We start from the raw sequence: 22,552 nt of genomic DNA on the forward strand, positions 1-22,552 counted from the left end.
CTTCTCTCTCCTAACTCCTGAAGAAAGCTAATTTTGTCATCGCTAGATTGAGGCCCGTACACAGTGGTGATCCACCAACGGTTATCATCTCTAGGGATAACTTCTCCGGTTAGTGCATGTGTATCAAGGCTAATACTCCCGATGTCCACCACGGATTTGTTCCAAGCAAGCAAAATACCACCACGAGTCTCCACCGCCGGCAAGTATGCGAACCCGTCAAAAGACGGCCCCAAACATTGCATAACAACAAAATCATCGATTACATTAAGTCTCGTCTCCTGGAGACACACAATACTCACACTCACGCTCTCTAAGAACACTCGAACGGCATTCCTCTTAGCTAGATCGTTCAAGCCACGAACGTTCCAACATAAAATCTCGAAGATGTAATCCATAAAAACTACAAAGAAAAAACTCCCTCCTAAACACAAACGCTAGTGCGCAAGCACCTCTACTCTCCCCACCTCCTGCCGCTCGAAGCTGCTTGGCATCTCCTTGTCAAAGATCGCCGGCAGCACTTGGACATGTGCCTCCCTCACAGGTGAGTTGAAAAAGTCCTTGAACCTCCTCAAATCCTCATCACTCGCCGAAAGGTTTTCCGGGCATAGCCCCAAAGCTTTGAGGAGCGTGCTCTCCGCAACCGAAGCTTTCTTATCCTTTGTGTTTGCCAAAGCTGCCGAGGACCTCCTAGTCATCCTCTTTGGTGTGAACGGCTCTCCGGCATTTTGAGTCGATTGAGTAGCTAGGTAGCCCGACCTGCTCTCCGGCATTTTGCTCCTTTGCACGTGTCGCTAACGGCCCATGCATCCGGCCAGCCAGTACGTCAATCTTGTGTTCTTCCCTACATCCATCTTCTGTTGTACTACTTGTTAATCAAAGAAAACTTTCAGGCATGGAACAGATTAAGATATGGTCTTGCTTTTTTCCATGAGACAGATGAGATGCTTTGGTCAGTAGTCGGTATAAGCTCGATGATCTAGGACGGCTATCGGAGTGTTCACACTACCATAATACTTAACCCTAGATACTGTGATATACTACGTCTGCTATTGCCCAAGTTGGAACAATAAACTAAACACTAAGCGCGCAAGACCATTGCGTGCTAACAACTCTCTCAGGAAATCGTTAAAGATGATTAATTTAATGGAGCTCTTGATTAGTTATGTCATGGTAGGTTAGATATCTTTAGATTGAATTTTACCATCTTAGCATTGATCCCAAAGAGCAAGAGGCAACTTCAACGAGTTTTTCTTTCTTTTGAAATAGGACAAAAGCTTTGCTTCAATCTATTAATTAAAAAAGAGTTGACAATTAAGTAAAATACTCTATTGTCATTATTTGACTCGCCTTTTTCGCAAGGGCGATGACCCAAAGAAGGTTTTCATCCTATCCAAGACTAGTAAACAGGCACGTGCAATGCACGTCTTTGTTAAAATGAAGACAAAGACGGACTATAATATGAAACATCCAAAAAAATACAAGGCACATGGCTAATAATAAAGTGAAAGGATAATTCAGAACATGGTTATGCATACAACCACCACAGCCGCAATGATTGTTGGACAAGGTATGCTTTGATTGAAAAAAAAACGTTACAAGGATGCCCATATGCTATAAATTATAGTAGCTTGCCAAGCATAAATTTTGAACCTTCTCTCGAACAACCACTTCGTAGATGAAGGAACTTTGCAAAAAAAAATCTCCATGGGCTCAGATAAGTACATGGCCAAACTGTGTTCATTCAGCAAGCACTATTGTCTGTACATGATCTACCAGGAGTGGCACATATCCAGTTTATCAGAAGCAACAATTCATCATTTTATAAATAATAGCGATTTAATGCATGCATGACTCAGAGGGGCCTAGCATCTCTGAACTCTGCACTTGCTCTCGTGTTACGCAGCCTGTGTCTTTTACCTGTGTTCTTGTCGTACTTCCTAAGCAGATAATTATTCTGCGTGGATACCATAGTAGATAAGGTAACCGAGAACTCATGGAAGCATAAAGTGGCCATTTTATCATCATAACCTCACTGAAGCAATAAATGCACATCTGTATCATCTCCATACATCCGACATGAGAAGGAGGGAGCATCATATGTTTGGCAACATGCGTATACTGGTATTGCCGATCATCTATTGCCAAGAGCATGACCTATTTACATGGGGTCAAGTTATAAGTGATGAGTTGAATATCAGCAAAGTATATACACAGAATAAACACAAAGCACTATAAAACTGGGAGCAAAGATATTGGAGATCAAAACCACACAAATCTACATCTTTTATAAATGAATAATGCAAAATGCACATGCCCGCTCCCAAGAACCACCGCAACACAAGTACTGATTGATATAACAACGATTCATGCTTAATATTCAAGGTCATAGTGAAAAATCGCTTGCTCTTGGGGTGACATGATTAACCCACCAAAATTCTCTTGGCTCAACTGATTAAACATATTGTAACTTATTTCTCTACAAGTCTGATCAACATCGAACTAATATTCTCTGTCAAGTGAAACAATATTTCTCTACAACTCTGATCTCCCTTTCTGTACCTACTATATACAGAAATCTTGTTATACATAAAAATATAGGAATGTTTGCGATTTTTGGTTTATCAGTCTTATTCTACCCATTATGCAGGCTTACCGACATTGGTGTTCTAGAAACCCACTGGCTCTCATTTACCCAAGAAACTGACATAGCTAGAAGAGACTAACTCGGGAGAAAAGAAAACCATTCCTAAGAGACCATAGACACATACCACTGATTATGAACATAATCCTGCAAAGAAAAGGAAAAAAGAGAGTAGGGGATTAACAAACTTAGCTACGGATATGATATCATGAATTTGCATGTTATCTTACATAGTGACCAATCTGCAGTAAGTTGTCTTGCTCCTCCTGATACGAATCAAAAGAAAACTACAAACACAACACAACCTGCAGGCAAACAATCAAGAACCCTTTCACACTTGTAAGAAACAAAACCTTAGTGTCACAGATCTAGGAGATAACCATCATAATGAAGGGTGCAATAAAAACAGATAGAACAACCGTGTTTTCAATTCCTTCTGAATAGCAGCAAGCGTTATCCAGTACCATTGCCTGCAAGGAAAAGAATGCCCTCGTAAGCCATATGGTCAGATAAATACGTGTGGAAGAAATTTTTCTGCTAAGTCTCATAATATAAAACCTAAATGGCTTAGATGGCACAAAACCCCATCTGGAGCACTTCTACCAATGGCTAGCTATGCCCAAACTGGATTGGCTACCAAAAAGCCTGAACAGATATTCACTGAATTTCGTCAGCTTTCTGTACCAGTCTACATGTCACATTCCTGTGATTCATAAATCTTATTGAAAATGACAGAAAAAATTGCCCTGAACCAATTAAATCGAACAACTATTTCAAAAACATGGAGATGGAGTTTTAATGTAGATCAGCATGGATGTACATAACTAAACTCGACTATGTAGCAGAGAACCAGGAAGACGTCCAGATGAGGATGGGAGGTCGTTGGGTGCAGGTCACGGCGACGGGCAGGCTGACGTGCACCAGTGCGGCTTCAACGGGTAGGGCACTGGATGGAGCGGAGCCTCTGGAGTCTGGAAGCGGACGTTGACGCGAACAGAGACAAAACCGTGCAAAGAGTGGAGCTCTGGCTCGATCCGGGCGCGGCTAAATGGTCGGACTCCGCGGCGCCCTCCGTCAGGAGGCGAAATTTGTGGCTTCCGCCTGCTTCGCCGGAATAAATTCGAGGAGCGGTGCGCGTCGCCGGAATATATCCGAGGACTGCTGCGCGTAGGACTGCAAGTTCGGATCGTAATCTGTTGTGATATGTGGGTGGGCGGAGTAATTGACGGAATCGGTTGTTTAGGGGTCCGTAGAATTTGGAGCGGGCCTTGTGCCGCTAAACATGGGACTGCAGGCGGTGGGGAGATGAGATGGTACGGGAGAGATGGGTGGGGAGAACAAATCGTTATGGACTGTTTGATGAGAGTGTATGGACGGTTTAGATCTTATTTTCCAACACAACTTCGTGCCTTTATAAGTAGTAGAGATGATATTGGGAGGCCCGTGCTTATTGTGGAAGACTCTTCCATTTCTCTATTTCAAATTTTCCATGTTGTGAGCAAAGTGAGTAACGCCAATGCCTTTTGGTTTAGTGTCGAGTCATTCACCAACTTGAAATGGTATGCGCCCGCCATTGTTGGAAGTTGAGACTATGAAGTGCACCCCAATCTTTGTTGAAACCCCAAAGCCATATAGTGTAACCGCAATTGATAAGAATGTGTGTTATGATTCCCAGGCTCTCTATGTTGGTCGTCGGTGTGACAGATGTTGCTTCTGGCGCATGATCTTGCAGAATGCGGGTCTCTTCACCTCTGCGGGAGCGTCCCAGGTCTACTCTTCTCACAGTAGTCATGACGTCTTATCTCCGACGATGATGGGAGACCGGATTGTTTGGCGGAGCGGGTCATTTTTTTTGTTTTGTTTGTGGGGTTGGTGCCTTTGGCGGACTTTGTCTGGCCTTCGATAAGAATCATCATGGTCATGTTCTTGGTTCTTGAGTGGACTTGGTCCTATGTTGTGAGTGGGTGTGGCCCTATGGTGTTGGTGTATCATTTTCATCTGGCTTTTCGATACTTTGTTGGACACTTTCTTCTTAATTAATGGATAAATGCAAAAAAAATTGCTTTTATTTTTCTAAAAAAGTTAATATGATTTTCATGATATTTTGTTGTAATATACTGAAAAACCTTTTCACACTTCTGTGTTTATGCGTTGCAAAGTTGCAAAGGAACCGGGGAAGAGCTCTATCTTGATCTAGATAAAGGGACCTTTGCCTCCACGCAAAAGATTAGCCTAAGCAACATTACATGCCCATAGCACAACAAATCTTAGAGCATCTCTAGCAGATACCGGAAATAGGCATGGCCTACAAATACTAGCGGTTTTGGCAAGAAATAAGTTCTCTTAAGATGCTGCGTAGGAGCCTGACTCGCTAAAGTTTTGCGGGGAACCCTAAATCCCGTCCCTCGGCCGCTATATATGCCATTTTAGAGGGGAGAAATGTGGTACCCCGCATCGTGTTTCCCTGTCCACCAACGCCTGTCACGACCTATTCTGGTCACCAAAGTTAAATGATCGCCGGATTTGAGCTCCTCTCCTCCCGCTATACCTCCTCCCCCAGATGGAGCTGCCGAACTCCGCACGTGGATGGTGGATTTTTGCACCACGTGGACACTGCGCATCATTGGCGAGGCGGGTGCTGGAGACCTCGCCCGAAGGGTAGGTACGCATCTCGAAGAAATCGCGCCGCCGTGGAGCTCTGTCCTGGCGCAACCCCCAACTCACCCTCATGAGCGGGTATCATACCGCGCGCCAACAACCATGTGGTGGGGCCTCCGTGGGTGAGGCAGCCCGCGGTGTGTGGTCCACCGCTGGTGCCTCCAATTGCCCTCCTGGTGCCAGATCCAAGGATGTGGACAAAGATAAAGCTGCGCGGGAGTGCCGCCACCATGAAATTGCCCGCCGGAACTTGCTCGACACCATTGTCACCGACGTGTGGGACCGTGCAAAACGCTGGCACGTTGCCGCCAAGGAGGAGGAGCGGAACATGGTCAAGGTTCAAAAGTCCTCCATCTAGTCGAAGATCATAAGGAAGGCTTCATCATCGTCGAATATTCCTCCGACTCCGCGTGAAGAGTGGGCGAGCTAGAGAATAAGGCACCAGGGTGCCTACCGGTGTCAAAACAAAGAAAACACATAATTTTCAGGGTGCACAAATGGCAAAAAAAAATACCGTTTTGCAAAGAATTTTTTTCTACCCAGTATCCAGTGAAACTCTCTAGCTCTATGTAGATCTGCCAGTGCGCGTGAAGCTCCAGCGTCGCCCCCAAGTCCCGGTGAAGTACCTGGGCTAGCTAAAATTTAGGTTTAGGAACTACTCCCTTTAATCTCTTTTAGTTGACTCGAATTTAGTATAACTTCGTACTAAATTTGAGTCAATTAAAATAGACCGTGAGTGACTTTCGAAAATCAGACGTGAATTTATTGTTTTCTTAAGTTGCAGTTCTTGTTTTATGTCTTTATCGAAAAAAGCTCTTGTTTTATGTATCTACTCTGATTCGACGTTTTTCTAGCCGAAGAAACGTCTGCAAATGCGTTTTACGATTCGGGCGTTCGCGCTTATGTTGTAGAGATGTTATTTAGAGCATCTCCAGCCGCGTCCCCAAAAGGGTCCCCCAAAGCCATTTGGGGCGCGCCGGACAAAAAATGTGTTCCAGCCGCGTCCCCCAAAGCCCATTTTTGTCCGGCGCGCCTCGATACTGTTGAAAATATAAGCAAATATCCATATGAAATAATCCGTACAAGTAATTGATAAATCATGACTATGAAAATAACAAATAAACTAATCGTGTAAACTAGTAAGATAGATGAACAGATCACGTCTAAACAAGATAAACTGACCGCATCTACCACAGAAACTAGAAGAAGAAACTCTAACAGAAACTGAAAGAGAAACGACAAGATCACATACTTCGCAGCAGCGTCGTAGTCGCCCATGTTGAGGTTGTCGAAGAAGTCGCTGAGGTCCGGGAAGAAGTTGTCGGTGTGGAGGAACTCGTCGTCCGATGACGACGTCGTGATGCCAGTAGTCGCGCCTGAGCGCTCCCCAAAAACCTGATTGCCCCTCGCCCGTACAGGTTCACGAGAGGCAGGGTTCCGGAGGCCTACTGTCCCGGCAGTCGGTGCACGCCGACGGACGGGATGAGGAAGACGAAGGCGGCGGCGCAATGAACTGGAAACAGGTAGTCGCATATGCGTCTAATACAGACTAGGGTTGGCGTCCGCACTTATATAGTGCGGTTCGGGAAGGTCGTGGGACGCAGCCCACGTCCGAGTCGGCACAGCCACGATCCAGAAAAACCGGAAGGCAAAACGGCTGAGTAACGCGTCCGTTAATGACTCGAAATTGATTACACAATTAATTTCCCAAACAGCAAAAAGATAAGCTCGGCTCGGCGAGATTCCCGCAACCCGCGGTGCGTCGTGACGTGTCGTGACGAGGCGGGCGGCGCAGGAGGAGGAGTGCGCGAGGGCTCTCTCTCTTCTCACTCACTTACTAGGACTAGAACAGCCCACCTTATATACCACTCCAACTCTCTTCCAACTAGCAATGTGGGACTAAACTTCAGCTCCCACTAGTGCTGCCACTGATTTTTGCAATGGGCCATGTGAGTTTCAGAATTTAATAATGGGCCATGGACCAAAGGATAAATGCCCAAATTCCAGCAACCCCCCACAGACTTTCATTGGCACATCTCATCAGTAAGTTTCCAGAACATTGTTTTATATACCGGTATGTCGTGGGGACTGTTAAGTTGAACTTCCACTTAAAGCTTCATATTACACTAGATTGCAACTTGGATAGTGGACTATGCCTTGAACTACAAGTTTTCTGCGCACTAGCTTCATACAAAGCCTAGACCGATACTAGGCTGCCACGAGACTTCTTCGCGGTTTGGAGCTTATACGTCATACTCCAGGGCCTTTCATGAGTTTACTAGAGAGCACCCAACTCTCATAGATTGCGGCGTTTAACAATCAGACTCATATAGGTGTGTTCTTCAAAAGATGTTCTGCAGGACAACATCTCTGCTAAAATAAGCCACTTAGAACACATTAAGATAATTATCAACCTGCCATGCAGATTAGGAGAGTATTGCATCTTACGGAGTGGTAAAATTGCTATAGGGATATATACTCTCCTCTCAGCTGACCAACAGCTTGTCTCCCAGTTCTAATTCACGGGATCTCCGATCACATAGAGTGGGTTACCACCGTGGGTAGCTCATAGTGTGGGTCTCATACCCATCTCCCTCAATGCATTTTCTATCACATTTCGTGATAGTCCCTTTGTGAAGGGGTCTGCCAGGTTTCTAGACGTATGGATATAATCCAACTCTATAACTCCGGAGTTTCTCATTTTCCTGACAGTTTTCAGTCTCCTCTTCACATGCCTTGATGACTTCATATTATCCTTAGAACTGTTTACTTTGACGATCACAGTTTGATTATCACAGTTCATAGGAATAGCGGGTATTGGTTTCTCAACCACAGGTAAGTCCATCAAGAGCTCACGAAGCAACTCTGCTTCAACAGTGGCTGTGTCTAATGCTGTAAGTTCTGCTTCCATAGTTGACCTCGTAATGATGGTCTGCTTGCAAGACTTCCAGGAAACAGTGCCACCTCCAAGTGTAAACAAATAACCACTTGTGGCTTTAGTCTCATCAGCATCAGATATCCAATTTGCATCACTATAACCCTCAAGTACCCTTGGATACCCAGTAAAGTGAATGCCATAACTCGCAGTGCCTTTCAAATAGCGCAAAACTCTCTCAAAAGCATGCCAATGAACATCTCCAGGTCTAGACACAAAACGGCTGAGTTTACTTACAGCAAAGGAGATGTCAGGCCTCGTGGCGCTGGCTAAATACATGAGCGAGCCAATGATCTGCGAATATCGCAGTTGATCTCTAGCGACTCTTTTATTCTTACGAATTATCACACTAGGATCATAAGGCGTTGGAGAAGATTTGCAGTCGCTATACCCGAAGCGACTCAGGATCTTTTCCACATAGTGGGACTGAAGCAATGTAATCCCACCATCGTCATCCTTCAGCAGCTTGATGTTTAAGATCACATCAGCTACTCCCAAGTCCTTCATCTCAAAACAACGAGATAGGAACTCCTTGACCTCCTTAATCACAGTAAGGCTGGTCCCGAATATCAATATGTCATCGACATAGAGACAAAGAATAACTCCCTCGCCCCCACCATGGCGATAGTATACACACTTGTCAGCTTCGTTTACAACAAAGCCTTCAGCGGTTAAAGTTCTTTCAAACTTCTCATGCCACTGCTTAGGTGCTTGCTTAAGCCCATACAAAGACTTCAGTAATTTACACACCTTTCCTTCTTGACCATCTACTACAAATCCATCAGGCTGCTCCATATAAATTTCCTCTTCAAGCTCTCCATTTAGGAAAGCAGTCTTAACATCCATTTGATGAACGAGAAGACCATGTGAGGCAGCCAAGGAAAGTAGTACTCGACTAGTGGTCGGTCGAGCTACAGTGAGTATGTATCAAAGAAGTCTTCGCCTTCTTCTCGAGTATAACCCTTGGCCACAAGTCGTGCCTTGTACTTTTCAATAGTACCATCGGGCCTAAGCTTTTTCTTGAACACCCACTTGCATCCTACAGTTTGCACCCATAAGGACGATCGCAACCTCCCAAGTTCCATTAGCTAAGATGGAATCCATCTCGCTACGGACAGCTTCCTTCCAGTAGTCAGCATCCTGAGACGCATAGGCTTCTGAAATAGAAGTGGGAGTATCATCCACGAGGTACACAATGAAATCATGTCCAAAAGACTTTGCAGTCCTCTGTCTCTTGCTCCTTCTGGGAGCTTCATTGTCATCCTCCACAGGATTATCAAAGTGTTCTATAGCCATGATAGGTTCAGGAAATAATTCCTGAGTAGATGAACTGGGCATCTCCTGAATTGATGAGCTAGACGTTTCTTTCATAGGAAAGATGTCCTCAAAGAAAGTCGCATCATTTGACTCCATAATTATACCAACATGCATGTCGGATACCTCAGATTTTACTATCAAAAATCTGTAGCCAATGCTATGAAATGCATATCCCAGAAGAACACAGTCCACGGTTTTTGGTCCAAGCTTGCGCTTCTTGGGTATTGGCACATTTACTTTCGCCATACATCCCCAAGTTCATAGGTAAGAGAGTTTCAACCTTTTCCTTTCCCATTCCTCAAACGGGGTAATGGTTTTGTTCTTTGTGGGGACACAGTTTAGGACATGACATGCAGTCAATATCGCCTCCCCCCACCATGCCTTGGATAGACCCGATGTATCTAACATGGCGTTAACCAAATCAGTTAGAGTACGGTTCTTTCTTTCGGCCACCCCATTTGACTGAGGTGAGTAGGGAGGCGTCCTCTCATGGATAATACCATGTTCCGCACAAAAAGAATCAAACTCGTTGGAAAAATACTCTCCACCACGATCAGACCTTAGCCGCTTGATCTTTCGATCAAGTTGGTTTTCTGCTTCAGCTTTAAAGATTTTGAAGTAATTAAGAGCTTCATCTTTAGATTTCAGGAGGTACACGTAACAATATCGAGTGGAGTCATCAATTAAAGTCATGAAGTATCTTTTACCTCCTTTTGTCAATTCACCATTCATTTCACAAAGATCCGAATGTATAAGCTCCAGCGGTGCCAAGTCTCTTGCCTCCGCAGTCTTGCGAGACTTACGTGGTTGCTTAGCTTGCACGCATACTTGGCACTTGGATTTCTTGACAGTAGCAAATTTCGGAATTATATTCATATTCGCTAGCCGCGTCATGCACCCAAAATTAATATGACAAAGTCGTGAATGCCAAATATCGGACTCACTATCATTGCAAACATGATTAATAATTTGAGTACATAAGTCTGACAGAGATAAGCGGAACAAGCCTCCGCACACATAACCTTTTCCAACAAATTGTCCACACTTGGAAATTACAACTTTATTGGACTCAAAAACCAACTTAAAACCATCTCGACATAAAAGCGATCCGCTAACGAGATTCTTATTAATGGAGGGAACGTGCTGCACATTCTTCAGCTGGATGGTCTTTCCCGAAGTAAACTTCAGATCCACCGTACCAACACCATGAACAGAAGCACGTGAGCCGTTTCCCATCAGCACGGAGCAAGTCCTTGCGACCTGATAAGAAGAAAACATAGAGACATCAGAACATACATGTGTATTGGCTCCGGTGTCTATCCACCAATCAGGAGAATTACATACTGAAAGGACAGTAGGAGAAGTACCGTACCCAACGTCCTTCATCTCAGTATCAACACCAATAACAACATTTGCGGACTTGCCGCTGTTCCCACGCCGATCATGGCATTCTGGGCAATCAGGAGCCCAATGTCCAGGAGCGCCACAAACATGGCAGTTCCCTTTCTTTTTATAAGGAGTCTTCCTCTTGAAGTTGGTTGAGTTAGAGGCTTTGTTCTTCTCGTCAAACTTGCCTTTTCCATTGTTCTTATTCTTAGACTTGTGAGATTGGAAGTTTTTCTTCTGTACCACATTGGCACTAGAACCTCCCTCAAAACTACGAGCGCGCGTGTCCTTTGCTCTCGCCTTCTCTTCCACATGAAGCGAGCCAATGAGATCCGAAACGGAAAACTCTTGTCTCTTATGTTTCAGAGAAGTAGCAAAGTTCCTCCACGAAGGAGGAAGCTTGGCAATAATGCCACCGGCCACAAATTTGTCCGGTAAGGTACACTTAAACTGCTCAAGTTCTTTGGCAAGGGACTGAATCTCATGAGCCTGCTCAACCACGGAGCGCTCATCAGTCATCCTGTAGTCATAGTATTGCTCCATGACATACAGTTCAGTGCCAGCGTCCGAGACCCCAAATTTGGCCTCGAGCGCATCCCACGCATCTTTACCATGGTCGAAAGCCATGTACGGGTCAACAATGTTGTCCCCAAGAATGCTGAACAAGGCCGCCTTAAACATGGCGTCGACCTTCTCAAACTTTTCCTGCTCCTCTACAGAGAGAGGCCCCTCAGGTCTAGCATCTGTGGCGCTAAAACAGCCTAGGTTCGTAAACCATAGGACTGCCTTTGTGCGCCACCTCTTATAATGCATACCATCAAAGAGTGGAGGTCGAGTAGCGGCAACAACGCTGCTTGAATTGATTTGCCTAAGATCAGGTTTTTGGATTGTTGAAAATATAAGCAAATATCCATATGAAATAATCCGTACAAGTAATTGATAAATCATGACTATGAAAATAACAAATAAACTAATCGTGTAAACTAGTAAGATAGATGAACAGATCACGTCTAAACAAGATAAACTGACCGCATCTACCACAGAAACTAGAAGAAGAAACTCTAACAGAAACTGAAAGAGAAACGACAAGATCACATACTTCGCAGCAGCGTCGTTGTCGCCCATGTTGAGGTTGTCGAAGAAGTCGCTGAGGTCTGGGAAGAAGTTGTCGGTGTGGAGGAACTCGTCGTCTGATGACGACGTCGTGATGCCAGTAGTCGCGCCTGAGCGCTCCCCAAAAACCTGATTGCCCCTCACCCGCACAGGTTCACGAGAGGCAGGGTTCCGGAGGCCTACTGTCCCGGCAGTCGGTGCACGCCGACGGACGGGATGAGGAAGACGAAGGCGGCGGCGCAATGAACTGGAAACAGGTAGTCGCATATGCGTCTAATACAGACTAGGGTTGGCGTCCGCACTTATATAGTGCGGTTCGGGAAGGTCGTGGGACGCAGCCCACGTCCGAGTCAGCACAGCCACGATCCAGAAAAACCGGAAGGCAAAACGGCTGAGTAACGCGTCCGTTAATGACTCGAAATTGATTACACAATTAATTTCCCAAACAGCAAAAAGATAAGCTCGGCTCGGCGAGATTCCCGCAACCCGCGGCGCGTCGTGACATGTCGTGACGAGGCGTGGCGAGGCGAGGCGGGCGGCGGAGGAGGAGGAGTGCGCGAGGGCTCTCTCTCTTCTCACTCACTTACTAGGACTAGAACAGCCCACCTTATATACCACTCCAACTCTCTTCCAACTAGCAATGTGGGACTAAACTTCAGCTCCCACTAGTGCTGCCACTGATTTTTGGAATGGGCCATGTGAGTTTCAGAATTTAATAATGGGCCATGGACCAAAGGACAAATGCCCAAATTCCAGCAGATACAGTGTCCGGCGCCCCGAGCCCGTCCCCGTCCCACAGGGGACGCTCCGGGCACGCCGGACACAACGAAAAGCGAGGCGAACCGATGCGGGTCCGACGCGTCAGCGGCTCGGGAGGCTAAAACCCCGTCGCCTACCTTTGGTCAAGCGACGTTAATGGCGTCTCTGTTTTCCCAGGCGACGCAGGGACGTGTCTCATCGTGCATGGCCGCGTGGCCGTCCGCGCCGGCGTTATTGCGTGCAACCACCCGCTGTCGCCGCTGTTTTAAGACGCCCTGCAGTTCTCACCGCTCACAAACCTTCTCGTCGCCACCGCCTCCCCCCTCCCAGATCTTCTCCTCGCCGCTCCAAAAATGTCGAGCTCGTCCTCCCGCAAGATCACCGCGGCGAACGGCTTCAGCCGTGGCAGCCTCACAGTGCCGGAGGCGTGTGCGCTGTACCACACCCGGTATCCAGTCCCGCTGGACATGCGGCTGCCAAGCAGCGGCGGCTGGAAGATGGCCGTGAACGGCATGGGCGTCCCGCCGCCACCGAAGCCGGGCATGGATCAATGGAGGGACGCCATCAAGGCCCGGCGGGCTCACCTCACCGCCGAGGAGCGGTTGGATCCGACGTGGGCGGTCGACAACAACGACGCCTGGTGGACGCCGTATTTCAAAGCGAAGTACGACATCGAGATGTACAGCACTGACGGGCTCGTCGGCGGCCCCAACAGCTGGAACAAGGACGGCCGCGCCCTGTTCTGGGGCGTTCCGGGGCGCACCCTCGAGAACGTCATTCGCGGCATCCGCAACGGCGCTCCAAGGTTGGAGATGCCGTCGTCACCGCCGTCGTCTCCTCAATGGCAGCCGAGGAGGACGTACTCGTCCTCCTCGCACTCTTCTTCCTCAGGACCGGTGCGATCGACGCCGTCCTCGTCGTACCGGTCGGCGCCCTACACCGTCCCCAAACGGGAGGTGAAGGAGGAGCCGGCGACGCCCGTCAACACGAGGTGTGGCGGCAGCGGCAGCCGGCGGCAGCAAGGGAGGCGCGGCGGCGCCCTCCTCATCCCGAAGCCAGAGGTGAAGGAGGAGCCGGAGGAAACGTCGCAGGCGGCGCTGCTGGCGGAGTACGAACGGCAGCAGCGGCTCATCGCCAGCAGCGACGACCCCGAGGACTGCCCAGGGCTGCGGGCGGCGTTCTTGGCGTCCATGAACGACAAGGACGCCTGGATGGGCGACCTCGACGCAGCGATCGCCATGTCCATCCGCGACTCCGGCAAGCCGCTGGTGGACCTCACCGACGACGGCGAGGCAGGACCAAGCGGCTTGGTGAAGGACGAGCCCGTCGACGAGCGCGTCAAGCAGGAGGTCGTCACCGACGACATGTACAACTTCCACCAGTAGTACGACGCCTCCGGCCGCCGCAAGTACTTCTAGATTAGGTTTAGTTTAAATTTAGTCAAATTTCATTCGAATCTATGTAAGTTTGAATGAATCTAATCGAATCTCGTTAAGTTTAAAATTTCCGAAATTTTATTTAAGGGACGCGACTGGGGAGCGACGTCCCTCAAACGCGGCACGAACAAAAACACGTCCCCCAAACGCTCAATCCGGCGTGGTTTGGGAGACGCTTTAGGGGACGCGGCTGGAGATGCTCTTAGCACCTGAGCGTCGAGAGGATGCCCCGATGACCGGCAACAGCTGATTAGAGCATCCCCACTCGTTGGCGCTCCCCACGCCCAAATCCGGCGAAATTTTCGTCCGGATTGGAGGAAGATTTGGCCTGGGGAGCGCCGAAGTTCCAGCCGTCCCCCCGGCAGGAAACCTCCAACCTCGACCATTTGACATATTTCAAACAAATTTAACATAAAATTTAACAAGTTCGGCGACCAAGAGTACGAAAAATGCTGAAACAAATTCGGCGATAATCAGTACAATGTTTAACAAGTGCTGAAACAAATGAAGCACACAATTTCACAATTTTTCAAACAAATTAAGACAGACTAGTTGGCGTCGGCGTTGGCGTTGCCTCGGAGCCTCCATATGTGCTCCACCAGATCATCTTACAGCAGCTGATGCATTGTAGAGTCTCGAATCTCCTGGCGCATAGCAATGAAGGCGGCCCATGATGGAGGCACCTGGTGATTAGGCTGTGCAAGAGGACCCTCTCTCTCATATGGTGCTTCTTGCTCAGCCAGAGGAACCGGATGCTTTCGCTCATTTTCAATAATCATATTGTGTAGGCACACACAGCAGTTCATCACCTCCCACATCTGATCTTTGGACCAAGTCATAGCGGGGAACCGGACGACAGCAAATCTCTGCTGGAGGACACCAAATGCACGCTCGACGTCTTTTCGGCAAGTTTCTTGTTTCTTGACAAACTCGCAAAGTTTGGGGGTGCTAGGGTTGGAGATTGTCTTCACAAATGTTGCCCACTTTGGATAGATACCGTCTGCAAGGTAGTATCCTTTGTTGTAGTGCCGATAATTGATCACATAGTCCACCGGGGGAGCATGACCCTCAACAAGCTTGGAAAAGACCGGGGAGCAGTTTAGGACGTTGATGTCATTGTTGGATCCAGGTATACCAAAGAAAGAGTGCCAAATCCAGAGATCATGGGTAGCCACTGCTTCAAGTATCACAGTGCAGCCTTTTTTGTGACCCTTGTACATTCCCTGCCACGCAAACAGACAGTTCTTCCATTGCCAATGCATGCAGTCAATGCTTCCAAGCATCCCTGGAAAACCCCTAGCTTCATTTGTTGCAAGGATCCTCTGAGTGTCTTCGATAGTGGGTGATCTCAAGTAATAGTCCCCGAACACTGCTATGACGGCCCTGCAGAACCGGTAGAAACAATCAAGGGCGGTGGACTCCGCCATCCGAAGATAGTCATCTGCAGTATCACCGGGAGCTCCATACGCCCGCATCCTCATAGCCACTGTGCACTTCTGCAGTGACGAAAATCCAACCAAACCAGTGCAATCCGCCTTGCATCTGAAGTAGGGATCAAAGTCTCGGATGGCATACACAATTTGCAGAAATAGCTTTCTGCTCATCCTGAAACGACGCCGGAAAACACTCTCACCGTGCAATGGATTGTCGGCGAAGTAGTCGGCGTACAACATGCAGTAGCCTCCATTCGCTGTCTCGGCTTGCACTTCCGGGCGACCTGGTGCCGACCCACCACGTCGACCCGCTTGCCGTCCGGCGTACATGCTTGCCAAGCAACCGAGGATCATCATGTGCTCGTCGTCTTGGGCGGCTGCTGCCATCTCTTCTTGCATAAGCTCGACGAACATCTGCTCCTCCTCTTCGTCCGAGTCCATGGCCGGCGAGGCAAATGGACGAACACCTGACGGGCGTGGTCGAGGCAACCCGAGCCGCGAGCGACAAGGAGCAGGCCAAAGTCGGAAAACAGGCCGGCGGAAGAGCAGCCAGATAGGCCGTCGTCCAAAGACGGCGGAATATTGGCAGGTGGGGAAGGAGGGGCGGCGGAATCTGGGCAACAAGCCGGCGGGGTGGTGCCGGCGGCGAGAGAGATACGAGGGGTGGGGGAGATTTTGAGCGACGTGGCGGTGGGGTTCGTGCGTCGAGTCACCGACAGATCGGGCCCTTCCCCGCTTTTCACTCGTCCGGAGTCCCCGAGCGCGCACCGGGGGGCCGGGGATGGCGTGGGCTCGCCGGATGGATGAAGGGCCAAATCCGGACGAAAACGAGGAACCGGGGGCGCGACTGGACCGAATTTCACCGTTCGGATGGGAAAAACGTCGCTCGGGAGCCTTGTCGGGGGACGAGTGGAGATGCTCTTAGGACCACATGTGCAAAGCAGCCGCTTAACTTTTGATGGGGCCGTAGCTAGAGTGCGACTGGGTACGTACTTAAACAATTGCAGGTAGCGTTAGGTGCTAATCTGACGCACCATGCATCTCCACGGCCGGCCTCCATGATTCAGAGGGGACATCAGCACATGATGCGGCCAGACATGATTCAACGACGCTTTATTTTTATTATCTACCCATGATTGCATATAAATATATTCCTTTTGAGGGGCAACAGGAACAGATATACCGTGTCTCCGTTGGAAAGATTATAGTAAGATTTTGCTGTCACCATGTTACTCGTTTTCCACTCACCAACTGATCACTCTGAAATCTGAAAGTATCTCCAGTCGCGTCCCCCAAGATTTGAAGCGCCGGACATAAAATGTTTTCAGTCGCATCCTCTAAACCCGTTTTTTATCTGGCGCGGTCTGATACCGTGTCCGGCGCCCTGAGCTCATCCTCGTCCCATAGGGGATGCTTCGGGACGTCGGACACAACGAAAAGAGAGGCGAGGCATGGCGGGACCGACGCGTCAGCGGCTCGGAAGTCTAAAACCCCGTCGCCTACCTTTGGTCAAGCGACGTTAATGGCGTGCCAGTTTTCCCAGGCGACGCAGAGACGTGTCTCGTCGTGCATGGCCGCGTGGCCGTCCGCGCCGCCGTTACTGTGTGCAACCACCTACTGCCGCTTCGCCTACCGCCGTTGTACGTTAAGAGGCCCTGCGGTTCATCCCAATCTCTCGCCGCTCCCAAATATTCTCCTCGCCGACCCAGATCTTCTCCCCGCCGTTCCAAGCAATGTCGTCGTCATCCCGCAAGATCACCACGGCAAATGGCTTCGGCCGCGGCAGCCTCACCGTGAAGGAGGCGTGGGCGCTGTACCACGCAGGATATCCCGTCCCGCCGGACATGCGCCTGCCAAGCAGCGGCGGCTGGAAGATGGCCGTGAACGGCATAGGCGTCCCGCTGCCGCGGGCACGGAGCGCTGGAAGGACACCATCAGGGCCCGGCGGGCTGAACTCGACACCGAGGAGCAGGCCGATCCGACCTGGGCGGCCAAAAACAACGAAGCTTGGTGGGGCACCTACTTCCAGGCTAAGTACGACACGGAGATGCGCAGCACCACCGGCCTCGTCGGCGGGCCAAACAGCTGGAACAGGGACGAGCGCGCCTTGTTCTGCGGCGTTCCAGGGCGCATCCTGCAGAACGTCATCCACGACATCCACAACAGCGCTCGAATGTTGGAGGTGTCGTCCTCACCGCCACCGTCTCCCGCAGCGCAATGGCAGCCGAGGAGGACGTACTCGTCCTCCTCCAACTCTTCCTCCTCATGACCGGCCTGATCGATGTCATCCTCGTCGTACCGCTCCGCGCCCTACACCGTCCCCAATCGCGTGGTGAAGGAGGAGCCGGCGATGCCCGTCAATCCGAGGTGCGGCGGCAGCGGTAGCGGCATCGGCAGCCGGCGTCAGCAAGAGAGGCGCGGCGGCGCCCTCCTCATCCCGAAGCCGGAGGTGAAGGAGGAGCAGGACGACGAGGAAGCGGCGAAGGCGGCGCGACTGGCGGAGTACGAGCGGCAGCAGCGGCTCATCGCCAGCAGCGATGACCCTGAGGACTGCCCAGGGCTGTGAGCGGCGTACTTGGCGTCGCTGAACGACAAGGACGCCTGGAGGGGCGACCTCGACACGGCGATCGCCATGTCCATCCGCGTCACCGGCAAGCCGCTCGTGGACCTCACCGACGACGGCGAGGCAGGACCAAGCGGCCTGGTGAAGGACGAGCCCGACAAGCGCGTCAAGCAGGAGGTCGTCACCGACGATATGTACAACTTCCAACAGTACTACGGCGCCTCCGGCCACCGCAACTCCTTGTAGATTAGGTTTAGTTTAAATTTAGTCGAATCTCATTCGAATCTATGTAATATATGCCAAGTTTAGATGAATTTAATCGAATCACGCTCAAGTTTAAAATTTCTGAAATTTTGTTTGGAGGACGCGACTGGGGAGCGATGATGTCTACGGGTGCTTCTATTCTTGTAGACAGTGTTGGGCCTCCAAGAGCAGAGGTTTGTAGAACAGCAGCAAGTTTCCCTTAAGTGGATCACCCAAGGTTTATCGAACTCAGGGAGGAAGAGGTCAAAGATATCCCTCTCATGCAACCCTGCAACCACAAAGCAAAAAGTCTCTTGTGTCCCCAACACACCTAATAGGTGCACTAGTTCGGTGAAGAGATAGTGAAATACAAGTGGTATGAATGAATATGAGCAGTAGTACGGCGCCAGAAAAGTGCTTGCTGGCGTGCAGTTGATGGTAGTAATATTGCAGGAAGTAAAGATGCGATAAAACGATAAACAAGCAGCGATAGCGATATTTAGGAACAAGGCCTAGGGATCATACTTTCACTAGTGGACACTCTCAACATTGATCACATAACAGAATAAATAAATAGATGCTAGACTCTACACCCTCTTGTTGGATGATGAACACCACTAACTGTGTAGGATTACACGAACCCTCAATGCCGGAGTTAACAAGCTACACAATATTCAATGTTCATATTTAAATAACCTTAGAGTGCATAACAGATCAACATAACCAAACCAAGTACTAACATAGCATGCACACTGTCACCTTCACACTACGAAAGGAGGAATAGATCAGATCAATACTATCATAGCAATAGTTAACTTCATAATCTACAAGAGATCATAATCATAGCCTACGCCAAGTACTACACGATGCACACACTGTCACCATTACACCGTGCAGGAGGAATAAACTACTTTAATAACATCACTAGAGTAGCACACAGATAAATTGTGATACAAAACACATTGCAATCATAAAGAGATATAAATAAGCACTTCACTATGCCATTCATAACAGTGAATAAGTATTCTGTGAAATATAGCCTAAGAGACCCACACGGTGCACACACTGTCACCTTTACACACGTGGGACAAGGAGTCTCCGGAGATCACATAAGTAAAATCCACTTGACTAGCATAATGACATCTAGATTACAAGCATCATCATATGAATCTCAATCATGTAAGGCAGCTCATGAGATTATTGTATTGAAGTACATAGGAGAGAGATTAACCACATAGCTACCGGTACAGCCCCGAGCCTTGATGGAGAACTACTCCCTCCTCATGGGAGACATCAGCGTTGATGAAGATGGCGGTGGTGTCGATGGAGAAGCCTTCCGGGGGCACTTCCCCGTCCCGGCGGCGTGCCGGAACAGAGACTCCTGTCCCCCACATCTTGGCTTCGCGATGGCGGCGGCTCTGGATGGTTTCTCGTACCGTGGCTTTTCCGTCTCGTGTTTTAGGTTAGGGACCTTTATATAGGCGAAGAGGCGGCGTCAGAAGGTCAACGAGGCGACGACACAACAGGGGGGCGCGGGCCCCCCCTTGGCCGCGCCGGCCTACTGTTTGGTGGGCCTGTGGCCCCCCTCTGGCGGCTCTCGGGTGTTCTGGAAGCTTCATGCAATCCTAAGATGCTGGGCGTTGATTTCGTCCGATTCCGAGAATATTTCCTTACTAGGATTTCTGAAACCAAAAACAGCAGAAAACAGCAACTGGCCCTTCGGCATCTCGTCAATAGGTTAGTTCCGGAAAACGCATCAAAACGATATAAAGTGTGAACAAAACATGCAGGTATTGTCATAAAACAAGCATGGAACATAAGAAATTATAGATACGTTTGAGACGTATCAAGCATCCCCAAGCTTAGTTCCTACTCGCCCTCGAGTAGGTAAACGATAACAATGATAATTTCTTAAGTGACATGCTACCAACATAATCTTGATCAACATTATTGTAAAGCATATAAGATGAATGCAGCGATTCGAAGCAATGATGAAGACAATGAGTAAACAAATGAATCATATAGCAAAGACTTTTCATGAATAGTACTTTCAAGACAAGCATCAATAAGTCTTGCATAAGAGTTAACTCATAAGCAATAAATTCTTAGTAGAAAGCTTTGAAACAACACAAAGGAAGATATAAGTTTCAGCGGTTGCTTTCAACTTCAACATGTATATCTCATGGATAGTTGTCAACATAAACCAATATAACAAGTGCAATAGGTAAACATGTAAGAATCAATGCACACAGTTGACACAAGTGTTTGCTTCTAAGATAGAAGAAGTAGGTAAACTGACTCAACATAAAGTAAAAGATAGGCCCTTCGCAGAGGGAAGCAGGGATTAAATCATGTGCTAGAGCTTTTTAAGTTTTGAAATCATATAGAGAGTATAAAAGTAAAGTTTTGAGAGGTGTTTGTTGTTGTCAACGAATGGTAGTGGGCACTCTAACTACCTCATCAACCAGACTTTCAAGAGCGGCTCCCATGAAGGACGTTATCTCTACCAGCAAGGTAGATCATCCCTCTTCTCTTTTGTTTACACATGTATTTTAGTTTAGTTTTTATTTATTTATTTATGGATGACACTCCTCCCAACCTTTGCTTTCTCAAGCCATGGCTAACCGAATCCTCGGGTGCCTTCCAACATTGACATACCATGGAGGAGTGTCTATTTGCAAAATTAAGTTGCTTACTGATGAATCAGAGCAAAACATGTGAAGAGAATTATTAATGAAAGTTAATTAATTGGGGCTGGGAACCCCATTGCCAGCTCTTTTTGCAAAGTTATTGGATAAGCGGATGAGGCCACTAGTCCATTGTGAAAGTCTGTCAAAAGTAAATGACAAGATCGAAAGATAAAACACCACATACTTCCTCATGAGCTATAAAATATTGACACAAATAAGAGATAATAGCTTTTGAATTGTTTAAAGGTAGCACATGAAGTATTTGCTTGGAATGGCAGAGAAATACCGTGTGGTAGGTAGATATGGTGGACACAAATGGCATAGTTTTTGGCTCAAGGATTTGGATGCACGAGAAGAATTCCTCTCAATACAAGGCTAGGCTAGCAAGGTTGTTTGAAGCAAACTCAAGTATAAAACGGTGCAGCAAGACTCACATATGAACATATTGTAAGCATTATAATACTTTACATCGTCTTCCTTGTTGTTCAAACACCTCAACCAGAAAATATCTAGACTCTAGAGAACAATCATGCAAACCAAATTTTAACAAGCTCTATGTAGTTATTCATTAATGGGTACAAAGTACATGATGCAAGAGCTTAAACATGATCTATATGAGCACAACAATTGCCAAGTATCAAATTATTCAAGACATTATACCATTTACCACATGCAGCATTTTTTGTTTCCAACCAAATAGCAATGAACGAAGCAGTTTCAACCTTCGCCATGAACATTAAAAGCTAAGAACACATGTGTTCATATGAACCAGCGGAGCGTGTCTCTCTCCCACACAAGCATTTATTCAGAGAATGAAAATAACAAAACGAAAATAAAAGCACACAGACGCTCCAACTAAGTACATAAGATGTGACCGAATAAAAATATAGTTTCAAGAGAAGAAACCTGATAAGTTGTCGATGAAGAAGGGGATGCCTTGGGCATCCCCAAGCTTAGACGCTTGGGTCTTCTTGAAATATGCAGGGATGAACCACCGGGGTATCCCCAAGCTTAGACTTTTCACTCTTCTTGATCTTAGTATATCATCCTCCTCTCTTGACCCTTGAAAACTTCCTCCACACCAAACTCAAAACAAACTCATTAGAGGGTTAGTGCATAATCAAAAATTCACATGTTCAGAGGTGACACAATCATTCTTAACACTTTTGGATATTGCACAAAGCTACTGGAAGTCAATAGAACAAAGAAATCCATCAAACATAGCAAAAGAGGCAATGCGAAATAAAAGGCAGAATCTGTCAAAACAGAACAGTCCGTAAAGACGAATTTTAAAGTGGCACCAGACTTTCTCAGATGAAAATGCCCAAATTGAATGAAAGTTGCGTACATATCTGAGGATCACGCACGTAAATTGGCA

At 47.9% G+C, this 22,552-nt stretch overlaps 1 long non-coding RNA gene across 1 annotated transcript; it reads right to left on the minus strand.

Annotated features, from left to right (window-relative positions):
- Positions 1–1,608: 1,608 nt before the first annotated feature.
- On the minus strand, positions 1,609–3,876 carry LOC127312749 (uncharacterized). Its single transcript, XR_007858566.2, has 4 exons — positions 3,061–3,876; positions 2,872–2,946; positions 2,769–2,788; positions 1,609–2,154 (listed from the first exon to the last, which is right to left on the minus strand). It is a non-coding gene; the product is annotated as an uncharacterized lncRNA (long non-coding RNA).
- Positions 3,877–22,552: the final 18,676 nt, after the last annotated feature.

Source organism: Lolium perenne, chromosome 7 (assembly GCF_019359855.2).
Source record: "Lolium perenne isolate Kyuss_39 chromosome 7, Kyuss_2.0, whole genome shotgun sequence".
Classification (NCBI taxonomy): domain Eukaryota; kingdom Viridiplantae; phylum Streptophyta; class Magnoliopsida; order Poales; family Poaceae; genus Lolium; species Lolium perenne.